Source organism: Anomaloglossus baeobatrachus, chromosome 1 (genome assembly GCF_048569485.1).
Source record: "Anomaloglossus baeobatrachus isolate aAnoBae1 chromosome 1, aAnoBae1.hap1, whole genome shotgun sequence".
Classification (NCBI taxonomy): domain Eukaryota; kingdom Metazoa; phylum Chordata; class Amphibia; order Anura; family Aromobatidae; genus Anomaloglossus; species Anomaloglossus baeobatrachus.
Window position 1 is genome coordinate 397417936 of NC_134353.1, and position 25397 is coordinate 397443332.

The window sequence follows — 25397 nt, forward strand, 5'->3', positions numbered from 1 at the left end:
TGCACCAGGAAGAGCTAGGTTTATTGCCAGAACTGGTGTATCTTCCGGATTTAACACTTTTGGGGTGGCTGTAGGCCATCCCAAATACTAGCCCCCAGTTGTCTGCTGTACCTTGGCTGGTTTTAAAAAAAATGAGGGGGAACCCACATTATTTAAAAAAAATAAAAAATAAATAAATAAATAAATAAAATATTTTTAAAAAAAAATAGAGATCCCCTCTATTTTTCATAACCAGCCAAGGTACAGCAGACAGCTGGAGGTTGCAGCCTGCAGCTGCTGCTGTTCCTGTACTGGATATGAAAAATGGGGGGAACCTCACATCATTTTTTTTAAATTAAAAAAAGCTAGCCATCCATATATCTATCTATTCTGTTACTTCTTTCTATCAATTCTATGTTCTTTTTATTATTTTTATTTTTTTTTTCTATCCATCTATTCTAGCTATCAATTATCCTATCCTATCCCTTTTCTCCTTTAAAAAACGCATGTTTTTTTTTACATTTCCAAGCTCTCTGTGACAAGGAGCAGTTTTGGTGCAGTTAAAACTGCAACATGTGCATATAACCTTAGTGTCATCTGACAAAACAGTTTTTTTCCGGTCAGATGTTTGACGATGTCTTCTAAAAAGAATATACTTGGTTCTATTTAATAATAATTAAAACCATACCTGTGACATTAGTGACATTGTGGGGAAATTCACTTTCACTTGACCTCACTGGTGTCCTTAAAGATGGATTTTCCCCAATCAACGAGGCACCTAGGAGAAAAGAAGAAAAAAGATTATTATCTTAGAAAAGTGGAGAAAAACATTGTACAGCAATTTCATTATGGATATTATGATACAACTAATATTTAACCCTTCCATGTAAGAGCCTATTTTTGCCTTCGTGACGAGGCTAATATTTTCATTTCTGACCAGTGTCACTTTCACAGGTTATACCTCTGGAACGCCTCAACAGATCCCAGTGATTGTGCTTCATGATAGTGGTAAATTTACAACAATATTTTTTGCGTTTACTTGAGAAAATATTGGAAATTTGTCTGAAAATTTTGCAATTTTCAAACTTTGACTTTTTATACCCTGAAACCAGAAAGTTATATCACACAAAATAGTTAATAAATAATTTCCCACATGTTACTTTACATCAGCGCAATTGTTGAAATATACATTTTTTGTTAGGAAGTTAGAAGAGAAGGGTTCAAAGTTTATTACCAATTTCTCATTTTTCCAAGAAAATTTACAAAGAAGGGAATTTTGTTTACTTACCGTAAATTCCTTTTCTTCTAGCTCCTATTGGGAGACCCAGACAATTGGGGTGTATAGCTTCTGCCTCCGGAGGCCACACAAAGTATTACACTTTAAAAAGTGTAACCCCTCCCCTCTGCTATACACCCTCCCGTGCATCACGGGACCATCAGTTTTGGTGCCAAAGCAGGAAGGAGGAAACTTATAAATTGGTCTAAGGTAAATTCAATCCGAAGGATGTTCGGAGAACTGAAACCATGAACCAAAAGAACAATTCAGCATGAACAACATGTGTCCACAAAAGAACAACAGCCCGAAGGGAACAGGGGCGGGTGCTGGGTCTCCCAATAGGAGCTAGAAGAAAAGGAATTTACGGTAAGTAAACAAAATTCCCTTCTTCTTTGTCGCTCCATTGGGAGACCCAGACAATTGGGATGTCCAAAAGCAATCCCTGGGTGGGTAAAAGAATACCTCGATAAAAAGAGCCGAAAAACGGCCCCTTCTTACAGGTGGGCAACAGCCGCCTGAAGGACTTGCCTACCTAGACTGGCATCTGCCGAATCATAGGCATGCACCTGATAGTGTTTTGTAAAATTGTGCAGACTCGGCCAGGTAGCCGCCTGGCCCACCTGCTGAGCCGTAGCCTGGTGCCGCAATGCCCAGGACTCACCTACAGCTCTGGTAGAATGGCTTTCCGCCCTGAGGGAATCGGAAGCCCAGACGAGCGGTAGGCCTCAAGAATCGGTTCCTTGATCCACCTAGCCAAGGTCGACTTGAAAGCCTGCGACCATTTACGCTGGCCAGCAACAAGGACAAGGAGCGCATCAGAATGGCGCAGGGGCGCCTTGCGAGACATGTAGAACCTGAGTGCTCTCACGAGATCTAACGAGTGCAAATCCTTTTCACCTTGGTGAACTGGATGAGGCAAAAAGAAGGAAAGGAGATATCCTGAGAGATGAAACGGGGACACCACCTTAGAGAGAAAGTCCGAGACCGGACACAGAACCACCTTATCCTGATGGGACACCAGGAAGGGTGCTTTGCCTGACAGCGCTTCTAACTCAGAAACTCTCATGAGTAATGTGACTGCCACTAGGAAGGCCCCCTTCTGCGAAGGGCGAAATATAGAGACATCTAGCATCGGCTCGAGAGGTGGTTTCTGGAGAGAAACCCTGAACAGAGCACCAGGATAAGAAGATCCTCCAAGTCCTGTGGTAGATCTTGGCGGACGTTGGTTTCCCGGCCTGTCTCATGGTGTGCATGACATCTTGAGATAGCTCTGAGGACGCTAGGAGCCAGGACTCAATGGCCACACCGTCAGGTTGAAGGCCACAGAATTCAGATGGAAACGTGGTCCTTGAGACAGCAAGTCTGGTCGGTCTGAGAATGCCAACGGATGACCCACCGTGAGATGCCACAGAACATTGATCTGAAGGAAGGACTCTGTCGGAGTCCAGGTTCCCTGAGCCCTGTAGCGGGGGAAAAAAATCGCTGCCCACCCTGACACTCTCGTCCGCCCAGGATGGGAGCAGGAAGGACTTTTCCTTCGATAAGAGGAAGGAAGAAGCCACCACTGAAGAGAGGTTTTGGCTGCCCGAAAAGAGAGACGTTCCTGTCTAAGGACGTCGACCTCCTGTCCCATTTGCGGAGAATGTGCCATTGGAACGGACGGAGATGAATACTGCGCAAGGTGAACTGCCTCCATTTCTGCCACCATCTTCCCTAGGAAGTGCGTGTGGCGCCGCAAGGGGTGGGACTGGCCCGAAGGAGAGAGTGCACCCCTATCTGCAGCGAACGCTGTTTGTCCAGCGGAAGCTTCACTATGTCTGAGAGAGAATGAAACTCCATGAAGAGGTAATTCAGTGATTGGGTCGGAGTCAATTTGTTACTTTGGGAAATTGATGATCCACCCGAACCTCTGGAGAGTCTCCAGAGCCCTGTTCGGGCCGTGTTGACATGCCACCTGGGAGGGTGCCTTGACTAAGGGATTGTTTAAGTAAGGGATCACCGAGTGTCCCTGAGAGTGTAGGTCCGCCACCACTGAAGCCATGACCTTGGTGAAGACCCGTGGGGCTGTTGCCAGGCCGAAAGGCAGAGCCACGAGCTGAAAGTGTTCGTTCCGGAGGCGAACACAAGACGCGTTGATGCTCTGGTGCAATCGGAACATGGAGATAAGTATCCCCGATGTCGATTGATGTTAGTAAGCCTCCTTGGGAATCGAGACGATGACAGAGCGGAGATTTCATCCGAAACCGTCTGGTCCTCACGTGTCTGTTGAGCAGAATGAGGCCCAGAACTGAACGGAATGCTCCGTCCTTTTTTGGTACCCCTCAGAGTCCACCAGCTAAAAAATGCATCGGCTCGCTCGGGGAGCGGAGATGTTCTGAAGAAACGAGTCGGAGGACAAGAGCTGAGCCCTATCCTATAACCGTGAGACAGAATGTCTCTCACCCCTCGGTTTTGGACCTGTGTCCACGAGGCGTCGCAAAAGCGGGAGAGCCTGCCACCGACCGAGAACGCGGTCTTAGTGAGGCCGAAGTCATGAGGAAGCCGCCTTGGATGCGGTTCCTCCGGTGGTCTTTGCAGGATGTGACTTAGACCGCCATGTAGAAGAGTTCCTCTAGCCCTCCTCCGACCTGTGGGACGTGGAGGAACGGAACTTGGCTGAGGACCGAAAGGAACGAAACCCTTGGACTGGGGCAGGAACGAGTCCTTTTCCTTGGACTGTTTAATAATTTCAACCGATTGCTCGCCAAACAAACGGTCGCCAGAAAATGGCAAACCGGTTAAGAACTACTTGGAAGCAGAGTCTGCCTTCCATTCTCGTAGCCCCATGGCCCTGCAGACTGTCACCGAATTGGTGGATGCTACCGCCGTACGGCTCGCAGAGTCCATGGAGTGCCCTCACAGCTGTGAAGGCCGGAGCAAAAGATGCGACTATGGCTTCATAGACGGATTTCCTCATAAGCTTTCTTTGCCTGTCAGTGGCATGTATGAGAGATGAACCAACTGCCGCTAATACTACGGATCTAGCCGCCAGTCTGGAGACTAGAGGAACCACCTTGTGACACTGAGCCCTAATTGTCATTAAGGGGTTAGTAAGCGCTTGTCCGGAAAGTTCTGAGCCTCTGGACCGCCTCTCTGGAGTTAGAGTGATCGAAACACGCACTCCGTATACGTTAGGGAAACCTAAACTGGTGTTTCTCCTGCTGTGAAGCCAACTCCTCCATAGGAGAAGATGGGGGAGAAAGGTCTAGCACCTGGTTGATGGACGTTATAAGGTCATTTACTATGGCGTCCCCTTCAGGTGTATCAAGCTTGAGCGTAACTTCAGGATCAGAGCCCTGAGCTGCGACGTCCGCTTCATCCCGTGGTGAAGTCGGAAAAGGTTCCCAGCGGGCCCGCTTAGTCTGTCTGAGGCCGCGGTCCGTGATGGAGTTCTCACCGTGGGATCTGGGTGTTACCCCAGAAGCCTCTTGTTGTACCGACCCAGAGGGACCCGGGAGCGATGAACCCACAGCGCCCTGGCCCTGTGTTGCCGGTCTGGACTGCAAAGCTTCCAGTATCTTAGCAGACCCTCTGTCCATAGACTGAGCTCTGGAATGTGAAGCGACCAAGAGAGATGCTGATTCCAACTGCAAACTCTGTCCCTGCAATCTGTGCAGTGGAAACCGGTGGTACCACCTGAGCCGAGGGTCCCACCAGTGCCGGAGGCTCCGGCTGAGTGAGTGCCCCAGGGGCCAAGCATTGTATACAATGAGGAGGTGAAACCTGCCGGTAATATAGCCACACAAGAGGTACAGGATGTAAAGTAAGCCTGTGCCTAGGTATCCTTACTCTTTGCGGATGACATTCTGTTGTCTCCTCTTAGAGTAATCAGTGTGGGTATACAGGTAAAGTTAAATAATGCTGCCGAACTGTGAAATCATATACCATATACCTATCTATCCATCCCCCTACTATCTTTCTATCAGCCTATTTTCTATCTATTATCTATCTACCCCCCTATTATCTATCTATTATCTATCTACCCCCCTATTATCTATCTATCTATCTATTTATCCATCTATCTATCCCTCTATTATCTATCCCTCTATGATCTATCCCTCTATTATCTATCTATCCATCTGTTATCTATTTATTATCTATCCCTCTGTCTATTATCTGTTATCTATCTATCTATTATCCATCTATCAATTATCTATCATTCTATCTATCTACTTATCAGAAGGAAATGACACTTTTTTTTTTCAATGTGCTTTATTGCATTGAATGCATTAAAACTCATGTACCAACCCGTGGCAACACCGCGGTAAAACCGCAAGCGGTTTTCGGGTACGGTTAGCCAAGTTTTTTTTGCCGCGGTTGCGGTAATCTTTCAGACCCTGCGGAATTTTCTTAAGAAAATTTAATTTTCTAGTGCACACAGGGCCTCAATTGGACTTTATATCACCTTTACTCATGTTGTGGCACTTAAGATGTATTGATGTGTTCTAACAATTGTTCTCTTTGACTGTGCTGAATTTTGGTTGCTGTTAAAAATCAATAACATTGTTAAAATAAAAAACAAAATAAAAAAATAAAAATATGATTTATCTCCCACCTGGCATGATCAAGATGTCATATGGGAGATAAATGTCCTCCCTTGGTCCTTTGGTGTGGCAAAGTGCCCCCCACCCCGGTCCACCTCCCTCTCGCCAAACATGACCGCCGCCTGAGTGGTGTGACCGCTATGCGCGTCCTCCTCCTCTGATTCCTGCCTCATCTGACATGTCAGATGAGGCAGAAAAGTCCTACCCAGGTCCAGCCAGGTCATCCCCGGTCCCCTCGGTACCTGTCATACAGCATCTATCCCCCGCCACCCCTCCTTCTACTTGCCATTAGAAGAAATGTTGGCCGCATGGGCAGCAAAGATCGGCTGTCAACTGGCTCTGCACGCAGGGACACTGAAGTCACTGTACCTGCACTGCCGTGCTTTGGATCCGGGGAGTCTGAGTGTAGCATTCTCAGGTCACTGCAGCCATACTTCTCACATGGAGTGCCTGCACTTCCAGAAAATTGGGGAAGCATTCCCTGAGCGTGACCCCATATTCTGGAAGGTCCGAAATCATTGTGGGACCTCCAAAATGGATTGCGGCGGACCGGATTTTTTTCCTTTTCAATAAATTGGTGAAATAGGGAATGAGTTAGGGAGTGGTTTTTCAAATAATTTTTATTTTGTCGTCTTCAATTTTTATTACTTACTGGGTTCAGAATGTTGGGTATCTGATAGACGAGGTGACATCACTAACCCCAGGGCTTGATGTCAGGTGACATTACACAGCTAGTGTCAACCCCGTATATTACCCAGTTTACCACCGCACCAGGGCAACGGGATGAGCTGGGAAAAAGCGCCAGGATTAGCGCATCTAATAGATGTGCCACTTCTGGGGCGCCTGCGGCCTGCTATTTTTAGGCTCGGAAGGGCCAAGTAACCGTGGCCCTTCCCACCCTGAGAATACCAGACCCCAGCTGTCCACTATACCTTGGCTGGTGATCCCATTTTGGGGGGACCCCACGTGTTTTTGTTTTTTTTTAATTATTTATTTATAAATAAGTAAAAAAACAGCGTGGGGTGACCTCCAAATTGGATTACCAGCCAAGGTGAAGTTGCCATTTGTGGTCTGCAGCTGTCTGCTTTACCCTAGCTAATTATCAAAAATAGGGGGGACCCAACGTCGTTTTTTTTTCTCTAAATTATTTATTTATTTTTTGGCTAAATAGAAGGCTAAACATCCTTTAGTGGCACATGAATGTCACTAAATGGTGCCAGCTTAGAATATGTAGGGGATGGTACATTATATATGTGTTTTACTTCTGTCTGCCTATCTAGCTATCCATCCATCCTAGCTTTTTAGGCTATGTGCCCATAATCAGGGTTTGCAGCGTTTTGGACGCAGAGGTTTTCGATGCGTCCAAACACTGTACTGCGCCATACAAGCACAGTGGAAGAATTTTTTGAAATCTCCTGCCCACTGTGTGTGTACTATCCGCAGCATAAACTGACTGGCAACGTGGCATCCCGAGCTGCAGCATGTCAATTGTTTGCTGCCTAGACTATAGTGTTCTCCGCGGCAAGAATAGAGCTAAAGGCAGCAGCGGCCCGAACCCTAATCGCGGGCACGGGCAGTTGCATTCTCGAACAACTCTCGAATCTCTGCAGGAGGGCTGGACGCACTGTCGCCGGATTGTGGGGACATAGCCTAAAAGGGAGAAATTTGCTGCTACATCAACATTTTTTCAAAGAACCTGTGGATTCAAAATGCTTACTATACACTGTAACGTTGCGCCCTGCAACGTGGGGGTTCCACTCGCTTGCAACGATGTGAGGTAGCTTCAGCAACATATGCACACAGTTTCTTTAGAAACTATTCCGGCAGTTTATTTAAAAACACTCTCAGCAAAAACTGCTCTTAAACATAAACGATCCACGTACCGTGGGCATCCAGTCCATTACAAGTCCATAGTGGAAGTTTAGCAACTTCCCCACTCTCTGGCACCTGCCAGCGTACAGCTCTAGCCGAGGTTCCTTCCAGCACCCAGGGCCCTCTGCAGACCCCTGTCTGTCTCTCCTTCTGGAGAGATTCGGCCCTACAGCCCTGGCCTGGCCGCACTCACCTCAGACTCAATATCAGAGCCTTGTGTTCAACCTCCACAAAGGCTGAAACACCCAGAGCTCTCGGCTCTGCTCTCGCTTGTTTCCAGTCCACACACTGGACATCTAGAGCCAGTCTCTCTCTAGACTGCCCTAGACACACTCCACCCAGGTTCAGAGACAGGATTGCTTTAACCCCTGGAGCCACACCCACAGGTGGTAAGGAGTGTGTAATCAGCATCACACACCCTTCCATGGCTCTGCATGTAATGCAATCCTGTGGAACCACAGGTCCCAGCCAGCTTCACATTGCAGAGCACCCACGCTTCTGCAAAACATACCGGCCCTTTGTAATACAGCCGGTTGATACCTCACAACACCTAAATAAAATCCTTGAGGGGTCTAGTTTCCTAAATGGAGTCACTTGTGTAGGATTTCTTATGTATAAGTACCCTAGGGGCCCTGAAAATCTGACATGGTGCCCGCAATTTATTTCAACATTTCCAAAATTCAAATGGTGCTTCTTCCATTTCAAGCTATCCCGTTTGTCCAAACACATGTATGGTACCCTTGTGCTCAAAAGAAATTGGATAACAAACTGTGGGGTCCACTTTTTTATGTTGTCTCATTAAAGTGAGAAATTTGGAGCTAATGGAACATTTTTATGAAAAAAAAAATGGACATTTTCAATATAACGACCTAAGATTATCAAATTCTGGGAAGTACCTGTGGATTCAAAATGCTCACTGTTCCCGTAGATAAAATTCAAGAAAGGTCTAGTTTACAGAATGTTGTCACTTGTGGGGGAGCTCCACTGTTAAAGCGCCTCTCCAAAGACTCTCCAAAAGCAACATGGCGTCTGCTAATGATTCCAGCCAATTTCGCAGTTAAATGGCGCTGCTTCCCCTCAGAGCCCCGCTGTGCACCCAAACAGTTGATTTCCACCACATGTGAGGTATCAGTGCACTTAGAAGAAATTGCATAATAACTTTTATAGTGCATGTTTTTTACCCTTGTGGTAAAAAAAAAGCTATCTGGTTAAAGTAACAATTTTAGGTAGATGTATTTTTTTTTTTATTTTTATAGCTCAACGTTATAATTAACTTCAGTGACGCACCAGGGTGCTCAAGGTGCTCAGCAAACATCTAGTTAAAATTCCTTGAGGAGTCTAGTTTCTAAAATGGTGTCACTTGAGGGGGGGAGGGTTCTGCTGTTTAGGTATGTTAGGGCCTTAAAATTTAACATGGTATCCGCAATCTTTTACAACCAAATTTACTTTCCAAAATTCAAACATTCTTCCTTCTGTTCTGAGTCCTTCCCTTTGTCCAAACAGAGGTTTCTGACTACATGGGGCATCACCGCGCTCATATGAAAGTGGGTAACAAACTGTAAGGTCTATTTTTTTGGCGTTACCTCTTGAAAAAGAGAGAATTTTGGTGCTAAAACAACATTTTTGTGAAAGGAAAATTTTCAATATGATGGCCTAATGTTATCAAATTCTGTGAAGTATTTGTAGGTTCCAAATGCTCATTATACTCATAGATAAAATCCTTGAAGGATTTAGTTTCCAGAATGGGGTCACTTGTGGGAGGTTTCTGCAGTTTAGGTACCTTAGGGGTCCTGCAAATGCAATATGGTGCCCGCAATCTATTTCAGCCAAATTTGTGTTCCAAAATTCAAATATTGCTCCTTCTGTTCCGAGCCCTCCCGTTTGTCCAAACAGAGGATTCTAACCACATGTGGGGTATCAGCGTGCTCAGGAGAAACTGGGGAACAAGTCTTGGGGTCTATTTTGATGTGATATTTCTTTTAAAAGTGAGTGAATAAATTGGGTCTAGAGCAGGGGTCTCAAACTCGGCTGGGTGTACGGGCCGCACAGAGGAAAAAAAACAATTTGGGGGGCCGCATTCTTTGCAGGACAAAGTGACATTTTTATTGGTAACATATATATTTTTTTTTTTACACATCTTTGGATCACTGATTTTGAAAATGATTCACTTGTTTATTATAACAAATGTGCACATTCTTTGTTTAAATATATAAAAAAAATGTTGATGCTAAAAAAAAGTCATGCCTTATTTTGTTGGTTTTTTTTTACATTTTATCCCTTTCTTGTAACTAATAGTGTTACAATTATCACTACAGTGGAACCTTGGTTAACGAGAACAATCCGTTCTGGGAGTGGGTTTGTTAACCAAGTTACTCGTTCAGCAAAGCAAGATGTCCCATAGGAATTCATTGCAATGCAGACAATTCGTTCCACAACTTGTTAAATGTCCCATCCTGGTCCCCTATTGTGTCATTCCACACATGCACAAACACACACAAGCACGCACGCACAAGCACATACTGTATTATGCTCACCTTACCTTCCGTTCCATCGCCGGTCTCCTGGGACTTGCTGTTCACCAGTACGAGCTGTGTATCGGGTAACCATGACAACGAGGGAGGAACTTCCGCACTTAGAGCGCTGACGTCAAAGGCAGGAGGCGCTTGACTCTGATTGGTTAGCGCGCTGCCTCTGAGTAGCGGTGACATTGGAACTTCCTGGCTCGTCACGCAGCCTGCCGATACACAGCCTGGAGCGGCGAACTACAGGACCCAGGAGACCGGCGATGGAACGGAAGGTACACATATTATGCTCACCTTACCTTCCGTTCCATCGCCGGCCTCCTGGGTCTTGTAGTTCGCCGCGAGGATTCCTCCCTCGTCGCGATGCACTGGCGAAATACAAGAACCATGAGGCCAGCGATGGAACGGAAGGTAGGGTGAGCATAATACTGTATGTGTGTGCATGCGTGTTTGTTTGTGTGTGTTTTTTGCGTGCTTGTGTGTGTTTGTGTGGACTGCAAGAGCGGGTCAGAACGCGGTGGATGTACGGAACCGAAAGTGTGTGCTGTGAATATTTTGCTCGTACAGCAAAGCTTTCTCGTAAACCGAGTTACAAATTTACAGAAAGCTTTGCATGTTAAGCGAAATGCTCGTTAAGTGGGTTACTCGTTAAGCGAGGTTCCACTGTATATAGAAATTTTGGCCAACATCCTTTAGTAATGTTCCCCATCTTGTTGTAATGTGCCCATCCTTGTCCCCTTGAAGTATTGTGCCCCATCCTACTCCCCATCCTACAGTAATGTGCTCATCCTTGTCCCCATCCTATAGTAATGTCCCCAGCCTTGTCCCCATCTCATCATAATGTGCCCATCCTGTAGTAATGTCCCCAGCCTTGTCCCCATCTTATCGTAATGTGCCCATCCTGTAGTAATGTCCCCAGCCTTGTCCCCATCTTATCGTAATGTGCCCATCCTGTAGTGATGTGTCCAGCCTTGTCCCCATCTTATAGTAATGTTCTCCATCCTTGTTCCCCTGTAGCAATCTCCCTATCCTGTAGTACTGTCCCCATCATATAGTTGTCCCATTCTATAGTAATGTGCCCATCCTACAGTAATGTACCTATCCTATAGTAATGTGCCAACCTTGTACCCATCCTATTGTAATGTCCCTAGCCTTGTCCCCATCTTATCATAATGTGCCCATCCTGTAGTAATGTCTACAGCCTTATCCCTATCCTATAGTAATGTTTCTCATCCTTGTCTCCTTGTAGTAATATCCCTATCCTGTAGTACTGTGCCCACCTTATCCCCATCCTATAGTAAGGACCCCAGCCTTGTCCCCATTCTATAGTAATGTCCCCATCCAATAGTATTATGCCCATCCTTGTAATGTCCCCATCCTTTAGTAATGTCCCCAGCCTTGTCCCCATCCTATAGTCATATGCCCACCTTGTCCCTATCCTATAGAAATGTGCCCATCTTGTCCCTATCCTATAGTCATGTGCCCACCTTGTCCCTATCCTATAGTCATGTGCCCACGTTGTCCCAGGATAACAGTGCTTTGAATTTTTGACTTTCAGGTTCCATATCTCACCATCTACTACAGCTTTAAATGTGAGACTACCTTCATTTTATAGACAATCATCTTGGCTATCCAATATGTGATTATGATATGATTGGTTGTGCAAATTCTTGTCATGTCACTGCATTGTTACTGTTTGGCTCCTAGAACTCTAAATTTACATTTTTATTATTTTGTTAGTATTTTGTAAATACACCTTTGGCTTTCAACACTGCCTGAATTCTTCTGGGCATGCTCTCGATCAGATTCACCATCCGGTAATCTGGTATTGAATTAAATGACTTCACCTCAGGTCACAGCTGTGCTTCCCACGGTAACCCAGGTGTAACCTGAGGTTAACTGACCTGAGGTGAACTTCTTGAACTCAGTGACATCACCTCAGGTGAGGTCCTTGAACTCAAAACCAGATTACCGGATTAGGCAATGTGTACACATTGAGTATTTGGGTGCAGACCTTTCTGCACCAAATCGCAATCTCCTGGCAAAAAAACGCACCAAAACCACAGGTGTTTTAGTACATTTTTTTGCCAGGCGATGCAAATTTAGTACAGAAATGTCTGCACCCAAATACTCAATGTGTACACGTTCCCTAAAAAGTGCCCTTGCGACTAGTCCCTGAGCTCATTAGCATATCATAAAGGATCTTTAAAAATACTTTTTCTAAAGATCTCTTTATCTATGCTACTAGATGCTGGGACAGTTAGTCAGGAATTATAAATATGCACCCAGAACTGCTCATGGTTCTGGGTGCATATTGGATAAGACAGGTTCTCTTTAACTAGAATGGCCTCTCCTGCATCCTTGTTTATCCCCTCCACGACATTACAGCACAGGCCGCTGCCAGTGACCTTTAAAGGGAACCTGTCAGGTCCAATATGCATCCAGAATCACGGGCAATTCTGAGTGCATATTGCTAATCCCTGCCTAACTGTCCCTGTATACACTAGCATAAATAAACAAATATTTTGAAAAAATATTTCTAAAGATTGTTTCTTATATGCTAATGAGGCCAGGGACTACTTGCAAGGACGTTAAGTAGTCCCTGGCCCTAGGATAGGGATCCTATAGTCATGTGCCCACCTTGTCCCCATCCTATAGTAATGTGCCCATCTTGTCCCTATCCTATAGTCATGTGCCCACCTTGTCCCTATCCTATAGTAATGTGCCCACCTTGTCTCCATCCTATAGTCATGTGCCCACCTTTTCTATAGTAATGTCCCCATCCAATAGTAATGTGGCGGCGGCTGAAAGGGGGCAGTGGAGCTATAACTTACCGATCGCTCCCCTCAGCTTTCACAGACACTGGAGTGAAGCTGAGGGGAGTGGTCTCCGGCCCCAGATCCACAGTGATTGGAGAGATCGGTCACAAGGCCGGTCTCTCCAATCAGAGCTGGGGGCGGGTGAAACAGAGGTCACCCAGCTCCAGCCAATGATCGGTGCTATAGCTGCACTGATCATGGCTGGATTTTCATGTTTAGCCATTTTCAATGGCTGAAACATTACAGTGGCTGTGATTGGCTGAGCGGCGTTCGTCAGCCATTCACAGCCTCCGTAGGTCCGGGGAGGAGGCACCACCCCTCCTGAGGTCCCCTCCTCCTCGAATCAAAGGTATTTGCAATGCAAAGCGATCGCAGCTACCGGGGCTACGGAGCCGTGATTTCGCCACGGCGTACTGGGTACATCATGGGTCCTTCAGTACCAGGGAGACATGACGTACCCAGTATGTCATAGGTCGCTAAGGGGTTAATGTGCCGTCCTTCACGTACACACAAAAAAAAAACAAAAAACACCATTCTTCTCACCTGTCCCGTTCCCTCGGCTGCCTCATCTCTGCTTCTTGCTGTTTGCAGGCCCGTGTACCCGGTGACTGTCGCGGCCAGTGCAGGGGCCGCAGCCACTGTCAGTGATTTATGTCAGATGATTGTTTTTCCGGCGCTGTGCGCGCAGAGCCCTTGACTCAGAGAGCGCAGCGCCGAAAAAACATTAATCTAACAAAGTACAGGCAGTGGCTGCGGCCCCTGCACCGGCCACGATAGTTAACAGGGGCACGGGCCTGGGGCTGCACGAAGCAGCCTGAGGGGCAGCATACGTCCCGCGTGTTTGAAACCTCTGATATAGAGCAACATTTTTAGGTAAAATGCAATTTTTTTCATTCTACATTGCTTTAGTTCCTGTGAACCACCTAAAGGGTTAATACAATTCTTGGATGTAGTTTGAGTACTCTGAGGGGTGCAGTTTTTAGACTGGTGTCACTTTGGGGTATTTTCTGTCACCGAGGCCTCTCAAAGTAATTTCAAATGTGATGTGATCCCTAAAAAAACATGGTTTTGTAAATTTTGTTGAAAAAATGAGAAATTGCTGATGAACTTTTCACCCTTCTAACTTCCTAACCCCAATAAATGTTGGATCAAAAATTATGCTGTTATGAAGTAGACATGGGGGGAATGTTATTTATTAACTATTTTGTGTTACATAACTCTGGTTTAAGGCCATGAAAATGAAAAGTTTGAAAATAGTTAAATTTTCAAAATTTTCCTCAAATTTCCGATTTTTTTCAAAAATAAAAACAAAAATTATTGTCCTAAATTTACCACTATCATGAACTACAATAGGTCACAAAAAAAACAATATCAGAATTGACATCCGCAGAAATGTTCCAGTTATAACCCCATAAAGTGAAACTGGTTAGAATTGCAAAAAATGGCCTGGTCATCAGGGACAAAATTGACTTCGTCCTTAAGGGGTTAAAACCCGGAAACCCCAATTGGAAATGTGATCCCGAACCTTAGATCACAATGTAAAGATACTGGAATGACAGTTATATTTAGTGCTTACCGTGGCTAGAAATGCGGCGCTTCTTGCGAGGAACCACCTCCTCCTCGCTACGCTTGCGTTTCCCTAAAATATATACCAGAATTGATTATAATCCTCATTGACATAACAGATTTCAGCAGAGGAGCAGTCTCCAACTCCAAACACTGGAAGAACCTATTACACACCATATGGACAAAAGTATTGGGACACCCACATTACACCCAGGGAAGTGTTATGGCATCCCATCTAAATCTATAGTCAATAATATGGTTGGTCTCCCTTTGCATATAATACGGGATAAATCACATAAGGGGTTAAATGCTGCGCTGCCAAAGTAAGGAACAATCCACAGGATTCTTTTCAGTTACTATTTCTACGCGTTTTGGAGAAATCTTTCTCCTTCTTCAAGAGCAATCACATACTGTGCATATAATACAGCTCCCACTGTTTAGGAAGGCTTTGTAAAGAATTTGGGGGGTCAGTATACAGATTTTTGCCCATTCATCCAGAAGAGCATTGATCAGGTCAGTCACTGATGTTGGATGGAGGACCTGGCTTGCAATCTCTAGGTCATCCCGGAGGTGTTTGATGGAGTTAGTGTGCACTCACATTAGTGTTTATTCTCATTTCTGGGAGGGAGAATGAACATGAAACAGAAATTCAGGAATAGATTTTGGGATTTTATTTACGACGTTCACTGTTTGGTAAAAGTAACAGCACAGGTTTATTCTTCGGGTCAGTAAGATTACAGCGGTACCACATTTATATCATTTTTTTTATGTTTTTCTGCTTTTACACAATATAAACAATTTTTTAGAGAAACAATTGTTTTTGCATCGCTGTATACTCCGAGCTATAACCTTTTTATTTTCCGCTGATGAAGCTGGGTGGCAGGTTGTGTATTATTTTATTCTGTGCATTTTCTTCCACTTTTGTCTTCTGCGGTACACAGCCGTTTTTTGGCACCTTTTTTTTTTTACTGGTCACTGATGGGGTTATATAGTGTGGCAGTTCTATAGATCAGGTTGGACAGGACTCGTCGATACAACATACGTGTGCTTTTTTTAGGTTTTTTTTTCTTTTTTTTATATATATATATATATATATATATATATATATATATATATATAAATGTAGTTTTTGGTAAATATTTTTTGGTGCCATTTTTCTCTTTTACCCAGTCCCCATATAGGACCTTACCCTTTCTCACTGGAAACGGCATGGCAATGCATTACACTCTCAGTGCAGATAAAACATTCAGTTTCAATATATAAAAAGGTTGTCCGAGAACAAAATGCTAAAGAATTAGATTCTGATAGGATTTCAGGTCCATTCAACTCCCCTCCTTTTTAACAATTTAAAGAAGTTGTCCAGTTACCAAAACTGATTTTTTTTTTTTTCCTGATAGATCTTGCTAATATGTGCCCCTCCACACATCTATTATGTTTTTTTCAGCAATATTACCTTTTATTGTGCTCTAGCAGCACATCCTCATTGCTGGCTCCAGCTCTGATGGGGTTAATCTCTCTTCTGACTTCCTGGGTTCAGTTACTACTCCCATATTTCTTTGTGGCTTTAGGGGTGTATCTAACATTTATAACACACCCACTGTGTCTAACACACCCACTCTCCTCTCCACCCAAAGTCTCCTCCCTGCCTCTTCCCTGTGGATGCACTGAAAGCAATCACAGCACAGACAGCAGAAGCTCGCAGCTCTGCACAACCAGGGGAAGAAAGCGGCTATCTTCTGCTTGTTCTCATATACTTCATAGTGTGTGTGTGTGTGTGTGTGTGTGTACAGAAATTATGATTATTAGCCGGCGCAAAATGTGAAAAAATAATTGGGGAAAAAAAAATGAAGGTGTCATGAGATTGCTTTTTTCCCCCTCTTGCCTAGTCTGTGTGTCGTTCGTATCATCCGTGTGGCATGCATTTTTCAGGCTACTTTCACATCAGCGCTTTTTTGCCTGTAGGCAAAAAAACGCAATCCGCATATGACCAGATCCTGTGGATTAAATGTGCAACGCATGCAACCGTTATTTTACCGGATCCTTCTGCAGCGGACACAGGATTTGTTGGCCGGCACTGGAGTCAGCTGACTCCTAATCTCACAGCCTGCACACGCTGCAATGGATGCAGGTTAATAGCAGTCACTGCCTGCTGCCGATCACATGTGACCGTGTGCGGGCTGTGTGGTCAGGAGTTCAGCGGAGTTCAGATCAGCAGACTCCAGTGTCGGCCGATCAGGCAGGGGCCACACGGGGATTACTGCGATCCCCTCGCATGACAGTCGGCTCACACTGGCAGTACAGCAGAGCCGAGCATCATGCGTGTGTCCCTGCGACTGAGGTCCGACTGTGCGAGTGGACCTCAGCTGCGGGGGGGCGGTCCGGCACTCAGGAGGGGTGGGCCAGTGCTGCGGAGGGGCATGCCGGAACTCAGGAGGGGCAGGAGGGATTTCTCTCCCTCTCTCCTCTATAGTCGGCTATTGCGATTTTCGCTCTGCACTCGCGGTACACCGGTGTACTACAAGTGCAGTGCAAATTTTCTCTCGCCCCATAGACTTGAATGGGTAAAAGAGAAAGAGTCGCGCATTACAGTCGCAGCAGGGGCTGAGAAAATAATCGCTTATGTGCGCTTATACACAGGCTAATATTGGTCCGAATGGAATGCGATGTTTTATCGCACTCCACTCGCACCATTTTTCTCGCCGTGTGGCTTAGGCCTTCCTTGTTCTGTGTCCCTCTGCATCATTCACAGCGTGTGCGGGCTGGAGTTCAGATCAGCTGACTCCAGTGCTGGACTGAACTCAGGTGACCTCACAGCCCGCACACGCTGCGATGGATGCAGGGGGACACAGAACAAGTAATTGGCCAACACTGGAGTCATCTGATTACTTGTTCTGCTGGCGCTGTGGTCAGGAGTAGGGATGAGTGAGCAGTAAAATGTTCTGGGTTAGGGGTAAAAAAAAAACTGTGTGGGCTCCCACTGCATTTTCTATTGCTAAGGGTAACCCAAGCAGCTACTGGCTGCTAACCCCCGTTGCTTGGTGTTACCTTCACTGGCAATGGAAAATCCAGGGAAGCCTTTTTTTTTGTTTTTGTTTTAAAAGGTTTTTGCCTAAAAACTGTTTTAAAAAAATGACGTGGGCTTCGCCATATTTTTTGTACACTAGCCAGGTACAGCAAGCATCTACGGGCTGCCCCCAACCCCCTATTTGTACCTGGCTGGGAACCAAAAATATAGGGAAGCCCGTATTTTTTAATTATTTCACTCATTTCATGAAATAATTAAAAAACAAATGACGTGGGCTTCGCCATATTTTTTTGTCCAGCCAGGTACAACTAGGCAGCTGGGGATTGTAATCTGCAGCACAGGTTAGCCCGAGGTTTCTGGGCTCCTCTGCTGCAAATTGCAATCCGCAGCCACCCCAGAAAATGGCGCTTTCATAGAAGCGTCATCTTCTGGCACTGTATCCAACTTTTCCAGTGGCCCTGGTGCCAGTTGGCACGCTGGGTAATAAGGGGTTAATACCCTAAATCTATAGTCAATAATATGGTTGGTCTCCCTTTGCATATAATACGGGATAAATCACATAAGGGGTTAAATGCTGCGCTGCCAAAGTAAGGAACAATCCACAGGATTCTTTTCAGTTACTATTTCTACGTGTTTTGGAGAAATCTTTCTCCTTCTTCAGGAGCAATCACATACTGTACATATAATACAGCTCCCACTGTTTAGGAAGGCTTTGTAAAGAATTTGGGGGGTCAGTATACAGATTTTTGCCCATTCATCCAGAAGAGCATTGATCAGGTCAGTCACTGATGTTGGATGGAGGACCTGGCTTGCAATCTCTAGGTCATCCCGGAGGTGTTTGATGGAGTTAGTGTGCACTCACATTAGTGTTTATTCTCATTTCTGGGAGGGAGAATGAACATGAAACAGAAATTCAGGAATAGATTTTGGGATTTTATTTACGACGTTCACTGTTGGTAAAAGTAACAGCACAGGTTTATTCTTCGGGTCAGTAAGATTACAGCGGTACCACATTTATATCATTTTTTTTATGTTTTTCTGCTTTTACACAATATAAACAATTTTTTAGAGAAACAATTGTTTTTGCATCGCTGTATACTCCGAGCTATAACCTTTTTATTTTCCGCTGATGAAGCTGGGTGGCAGGTTGTTTATTATTTTATTATGTGCATTTTCTTCCACTTTTGTCTTCTGCGGTACACAGCCGTTTTTTGGCACCTTTTTTTTTTTACTAGTCACTGATGGGGTTATAGAGTGTGGCAGTTCTATAGATCAGGTTGGACAGGACTCGTCGATACAACATACGTGTGCTTTTTTTAAGTTTTTTTTTCTTTTTTTTTATATATATATATATATATATATATATATATATATATATTATATCTTTTGGTGCCATTTTTCTCTTTTACCCAGTCCCCATATAGGACCTTACCCTTTCTCACTGGAAACGGCATGGCAATGCATTACACTCTCAGTGCAGATAAAACATTTAGCTTCAGTTTCAATGTATAAAAAGGTTGTCCGAGAACAAATTGCTAAAGAATTAGATTCTGATAGGATTTCAATTTGCTAATTAAAAAACAAATGACGTGGGCTTCGCCATATTTTTGTGTCCAGCCAGGTACAACTAGGCAGCTGGGGATTGTAATCTGCAGCACAGGTTAGCCCGAGGTTTCTGGGCTCCTCTGCTGCAAATTGCAATTCGCAGCCACCCCAGAAAAAGGCGCTTTCATAGAAGCGCCATCTTCTGGCACTGTATCCAACTTTTCCAGTGGCCCTGGTGCCAGTTGGCACGCTGGGTAATAAGGGGTTAATACCAGCTATGTTTCACCAGCTGGTATAAAGCCTGAGATTCTTAATGTCAGGCCAAGTTTGACCTGGCCATTAATAATCTCCAATAAAGGGTTAAAAAAAAAAAGACATCACACAGAGAAAAATACTTTATTAGAAATAAATACACAGACACATTAGGGACTTCATGTTTATTACTCCCTCTAACCCCTCCACGATCGAGAGATTTCTTTACTGACCATGCCAGGAGAGAGCGAGGGAAAAGAGAGAGAGAGCGAGGGAAAAGAGAGAGAGCGAGCGAGGGAAAAGAGAGAGAGAGCGAGGGAAAAGAGAGAGAGAGCGAGGGAAAAGAGAGAGAGCACGAGGGAAAAGAGAGAGAGTGAGGGAAAAGAGACAGCGAGCGAGGGAAGAGAGAGCGAGGGAAAAGAGAGAGAGAGCGAGGGAAAAGAGAGAGCGAGGGAAAAGAAAGAGAGCGCGGGAAAAGAGAGAGCGAGGGAAAAGAGAGAGAGCGCGAGGGAAAAGAGAGAGAGAGCGAGGGAAAAGAGAGAGAGCGCAAGGGAAAAGAGAGAGAGCAAGGGAAAAGAGAGAGCGAGGGGAAAGAGAGAGAGAGCGAGGGAAAAGAGAGAGCGAGGGAAAAGAGAGAGAGAGCGAGGGAAAAGAGAGAGAGCGAGGGAAAGAGAGAGAGCGAGAGAATAGAGGAGGGGGGAGAGAAGAAAGGGGGGGAGAAGGGGAGGAGAGAAGAGAGGGGGGAGAGAAGAGAGGGGAAGAGAAAAGAGAGGGGGGAAGAGAAAAGAGAGGGGGGGAGAGAAGAGAGGGAGGGGAGAAGAGAGGGGGGGAGAGGTGCTCTGTCACCAACTTGCTCCACTCTGGGACTTGTTGTGCAGGTGAGAGTGGAGACAGTTAGTACTATGCAGCAGAGGTCAGAGTGGAGACAAATGACATGTATCATCCGGTCACCTGCACAAGTTCCAGAGTGGAGCAAGATAGTGACATATAGCATCCGGTTACATGTACAACAAGTCCCAGAGTGGAGACAGTTAGTGACATGCTCTGCTCTGACACATAGTGTGCTATATGTCACTAACTGTCTCCACTCTGGGACTTGTTGTGCAGGTGACCGGATGCTATATGTCACTATCTTGCTCCACTCTGGGACTTGTTGTGCAGGTGAGAGTGGAGAAACGTGCTACTATGCAGCAGAAGTCACAGAGTGGAGACAGTGACATGTATCGTCCGGTCACCTGCACAACAAGTCCCAGAGTGGAGACAGATAGTGACATATAGCACACTATGTGTCAGAGCAGAGCATGTCACTGTCTCCACTCTGGGACTTGTTGTGCAGGTGACCGGATGCTACATATCACCAACTGTCTCCACTCTGGGACTTCTTGTGCAGGTGACAGAGTGGAGCAGATTGGTCCCATGCAGCGTCCAATCACCTGTGCTGCTCGTCGGACCACATGATCACACTGCCGACACCGCAGGCTTTCGTGACAGCTGAGCACAGCGGGCAGATAGTGTGATCACATACTTACGTGACAGGGTGGATTTCAACTGAAAAAACCACCCTGCACTCCACACTGGCGCCCCGTACCTCCCACAGCTGACCGATAGTAAGCGGCGCGCTCTGTCTTCACCGCTCCACACACTGGCGTCCTCCGGATCCTCCCCTCGATGCTGGGCTGTGACGTGCGGTAGTCACCGCCCACAGCCCAGTCAATCACTGTGAGTGGCGCCAGCATACTCTGACGTAACCCGTCAAGTTTGAGAGCCCGGAATTGACGGTACGTAAGAGGATACAAGCGGCCGCAACACCAGGGGGTCATGTGACAGGCACTGAGCGTGCAGGATAGCGCCGCTCAGTGCCAGAATTGGAAATAGAAACCAATGAAGAAAACTCCTATAATGGTAAGTTACACTCATTGAGAAAATAAAAAAATGGGTGAACCACCTCTTTAAGGCTGGTTTCAGATGTCCGTATTTCAGGTACGTGTGACATCCGTTTTTAACACTGATGCCACACGTACCCATGTTAATATTTGCCGTTACTCACACGGCCGTGTTTTCACACGGACTGTGTGACGTGACCTCTCCTGACCCCACACGCACATATGCAGACATGTCCGTTTTTTCTCTGGCAGCACGGGTGTCACATGGATCGCTCACTGATGTGATCCGTGTGACACATACCGGAGAAAACAAGGGTCTTTTTAATAAAAATATTTTCTATATTTATCTCTCTCCAGCGGTGCTGTCTCCGGCTCTGCTGCCTCCCGCTCATTATACTCACTGAATATTCAGTACAGAGAGGAGCTGGAAGCCGGAGCAGCACTGGGGACTTCAGTGCCGGGGACCACATCGCTGGGTGAGTAAGCAGCAGGGTGTGTGTATGTGTGTGTGTGTGTGTGTTCAGTGTATAGATACATGTGCGCTATGTGTGTGTATATGCTCGGTATATCCATGTGTGTCTATGTGTGTATACATATGTGTGTACAGTCATATGAAAAAGTTTGGCCACCCCTATTAATGTGAACCTTTTTTCTTTACAACAAATTCGGTTTTTGCAACAGCTATTTCAGTTTCATATATCTAATAACTGATGGACTGAGTAATATTTCTGGATTGAAGTGAGGTTTATTGTACTAACAGAAAATGTGCAATCCGTGTTTAAACAAAATTTGACCGGTGCAAAAGTATGGGCACCTCAACATAAAAGTGACATTAATATTTTGTAGATCCTCCTTTTGCAAAAATAACAGCCTCTAGTCGCTTCCTGTAGCTTTTAATGAGTTCCTGGATCCTGGATGAAGGTATATTTGACTATTCCTGTTTACAAAACAATTCCAGTTCAGTTAAGTTTGATGGTCGCCGAGCATGGACAGCACGCTTCAAATCATCCCACAGATTTTCAATGATATTCAGGTCTGGGGACTGGGATGGCCATTCCAGAACATTGTAATTGTTCCTCTGCATGAATGCCTGAGTAGATTTGGAACGGTGTTTTGGATCATTGTCTTGCTGAAATATCCATCCCCTGCGTAAATTCAACTTCGTCACTGATTCTTGCACATTATTGTAAAGAATCTGCTGATACTGAGTTGAATTCATGCGACCCTCAACTTTAACAAGATTCCTTGACTGTTCTCACCATTCTTCTTCTCTGCCTTTCTGATATTTTTCTTGGCCTGCCACTTCTGGGCTTAACAAGAACTGTACCTGTGATCTTCCATTTCCTTACTATGTTCCTCACAGTGGAAACTGACAGTTTAAATCTCTGAGACAACTTTTTGTATCCTTCCCCTGAACAACTATGTTGAATAATCTTTGTTTTCAGATCATTTGAGAGTTGTTTTGAGGAGCCCATGATGCCACTCTTCATAGGAGATTAAAATAGGAGAACAACTTGCAAGTGGCCACCTTAAATACCTTTTCTCATGATTGGATACACCTACCTAAGGCAGCAAAAATTAGTTAGGAGTGTTCAAATCAAGAAATTGATAAGGGTGCCCATACTTTTGCACCGGTCAAATTTTGTTTAAATGCGGATTGCTCATTTTCTGTTAGTACAATAAACCTCATTTCAATCCAGAAATATTACTGAGTCCATCAGTTATTAGATATCTGAAATTGAAATAACTGTTGCAAAAACCCAAATTATTATAAAGAAAAAAGGTTAACATTAATAGGGGTGCCCAAACTTTTTCATATGACTGTATATGTGCTCAGTGTATACGTGTGTGTGTGTGTGTGTGTGTGTGTGCGCGCGTGTATAGTGAGAACCTGGAGATCGGAACATCGCGGGGACAGCATCGGGGACTCATCATAGTTCCCAATGAACTCGGATGAACCCGTGAAGCTGTAGCGCGGGTGTCGCGGGGGTCACACAGAGGGTACCAGTGTTATGGAAAACTTCCTGTCTGGTTCCGGTACCCAAGACTACTTTTCCTGCATCCCTAAATGACTATCGTCCTGTAGCCTTAACATCTCATGCTATGAAGGCCTTGGAAAGATTAGTGCTTGCTCACTTGAGTCCGAGGGTGAGGACTTTTATTGATCCCCTACAGCAGGGGTGGGGAACCTCTGGCCCGCGGGCCGCATGCGGCCCGCCATGACCTTTTCTGCGGCCTGCGGGCAGATTTCCGGGGGCGGCAGTGCTACGGCCGCGCCGTGGTATTACCGGTCACCGGCACTTTAAATCTCCACATGCGTTGCTGGCACGCACCAATGAGCTCCCTCGGTGGCAACTGCCAGCGTGCTCAGGACATACTTTGTGGGCGGGTTTATCGCTCTGCGATTCCGTCCCACATCACTTTCACCACCTCCAGCATTGTGCCGCCCTCTCTCCAGCGCTTGTGTGCCGCCCGCTCCACGGCTCTCTGTGCCGCCCGCTCCACGCCACTTGTGTGCCACCCGCTCCACGGCGCTCTGTTTATATGCTGTTTTCTTGTTCTTTAGGGAATTGGGGGTGGGTTCCTCTTCCTTGGGTAGAATGCACACTTGGTCCTCTTGTTTGATTTGGGTGGTGGGGTCAGCTTGCTGGGACAGGCCCTCACCCATATGGTTTGTTTTTCCTATTTTGCTCCTTGGCCTCAATGCGGCATAGGTTAATATGGCTACCACTATTAATGTAGACTCCCTTAAACTATTATCCTGGAATATAGCTGGCCTTAACTCTTCGGTGAAGCGTAGAAAAGTGTTGGACCATATTACTCGCTTGCGCCCTCATTTTGCATTTCTGCAGGAAACTCATTGGCTTCGCAGATGCCACCCAGCACTCAGTAATAGACATTATTTGGAGTGTATCGAGGCTTCGTTTGTATGGAAAATGCGTGGGCTTGCAGTTTCGTTTCATAAGGCCCTAGACTACTCTTTACAGGAGGTGGTGAGAGATCAGATACGACAGTAATTACTAGTAAGGGCTTTTATTGAACAGCGATAATATTGCCTCATTAATGTGTATGCTCCTAATACTGCTAATTCTTCCTTTTTCGCAAAACTTCTGGAAGTGGTTCATGGTTTGCATTCCTCTAATATACTGCTAGGTGGAGACTTGAATGCTCTTCATGACTCATTTTTTGATAGATTTACACCTATGCCCGTGTCCCATCCCGCCACTGGAGCAATTCCTATCCTGTTGGATAGGCTCAACCTAGTTGATGCTTGGAAATGCTGCCATCCCATGGAGAGGGAGTACATCTTTTACTCTAGAGTACATGATGTTCATACTCGCATTGATTTCTGGTTGACTTCTGCCCTTTTTTTTCATCTCAGATCATTCACCAGTTCTGCTTACTTTAGACCTTTCTACTAGTAAAACTGTGTCTTTTTGTTGGTGCTTTCCCTCTTATCCTTACACCTCTGAAGATTTCAAGTGCTATCTAACCGGTTGGTGGGAAACTTTCATGGAGGCCAACCTAGAACATCTGGATGATATTAATTTATTTTGGGTCACCGCAAAGACGGTACTTAGGGGACACATTATTTCTTATGTTTCCAAGAAGAAAAAGAAACTGTTGTCCTCCCTGAGTCCTCTCTTAGACTGGCTCACTCACTCATATAAGGACTTCAAAACATGTAATACTCTCTCTTCTAGGGAGGCCTACCTTGCAGCTAAGCAGGACTTGAATACACTATTACACGAACAGGCACACACTCAACTGGCCCATCAACGCAATCACTATTTTCGCTGGGGTAATAAGACCAGGTCGGCTTCTAGCTTCCTTAACGAAGCCATTTAGGACAACTACTAAAGTCTGTTATATTACAAGGCCCGATGGTTCTATTTCTCGTGATCCGACCCAAATCTCCACGGTTTTGCACGATTTGTATGCAGACCTTTATGGCCCCTCCCTGGATTCTCAGAAGGATGGCTATCAATTTCTGTGTAAGGCTGACCCTCCAAGGCTTACTGCATCTCAACGGGAGACTCTTAACCAGCCAATTTCTCAAGGGGAGGTGGGATCG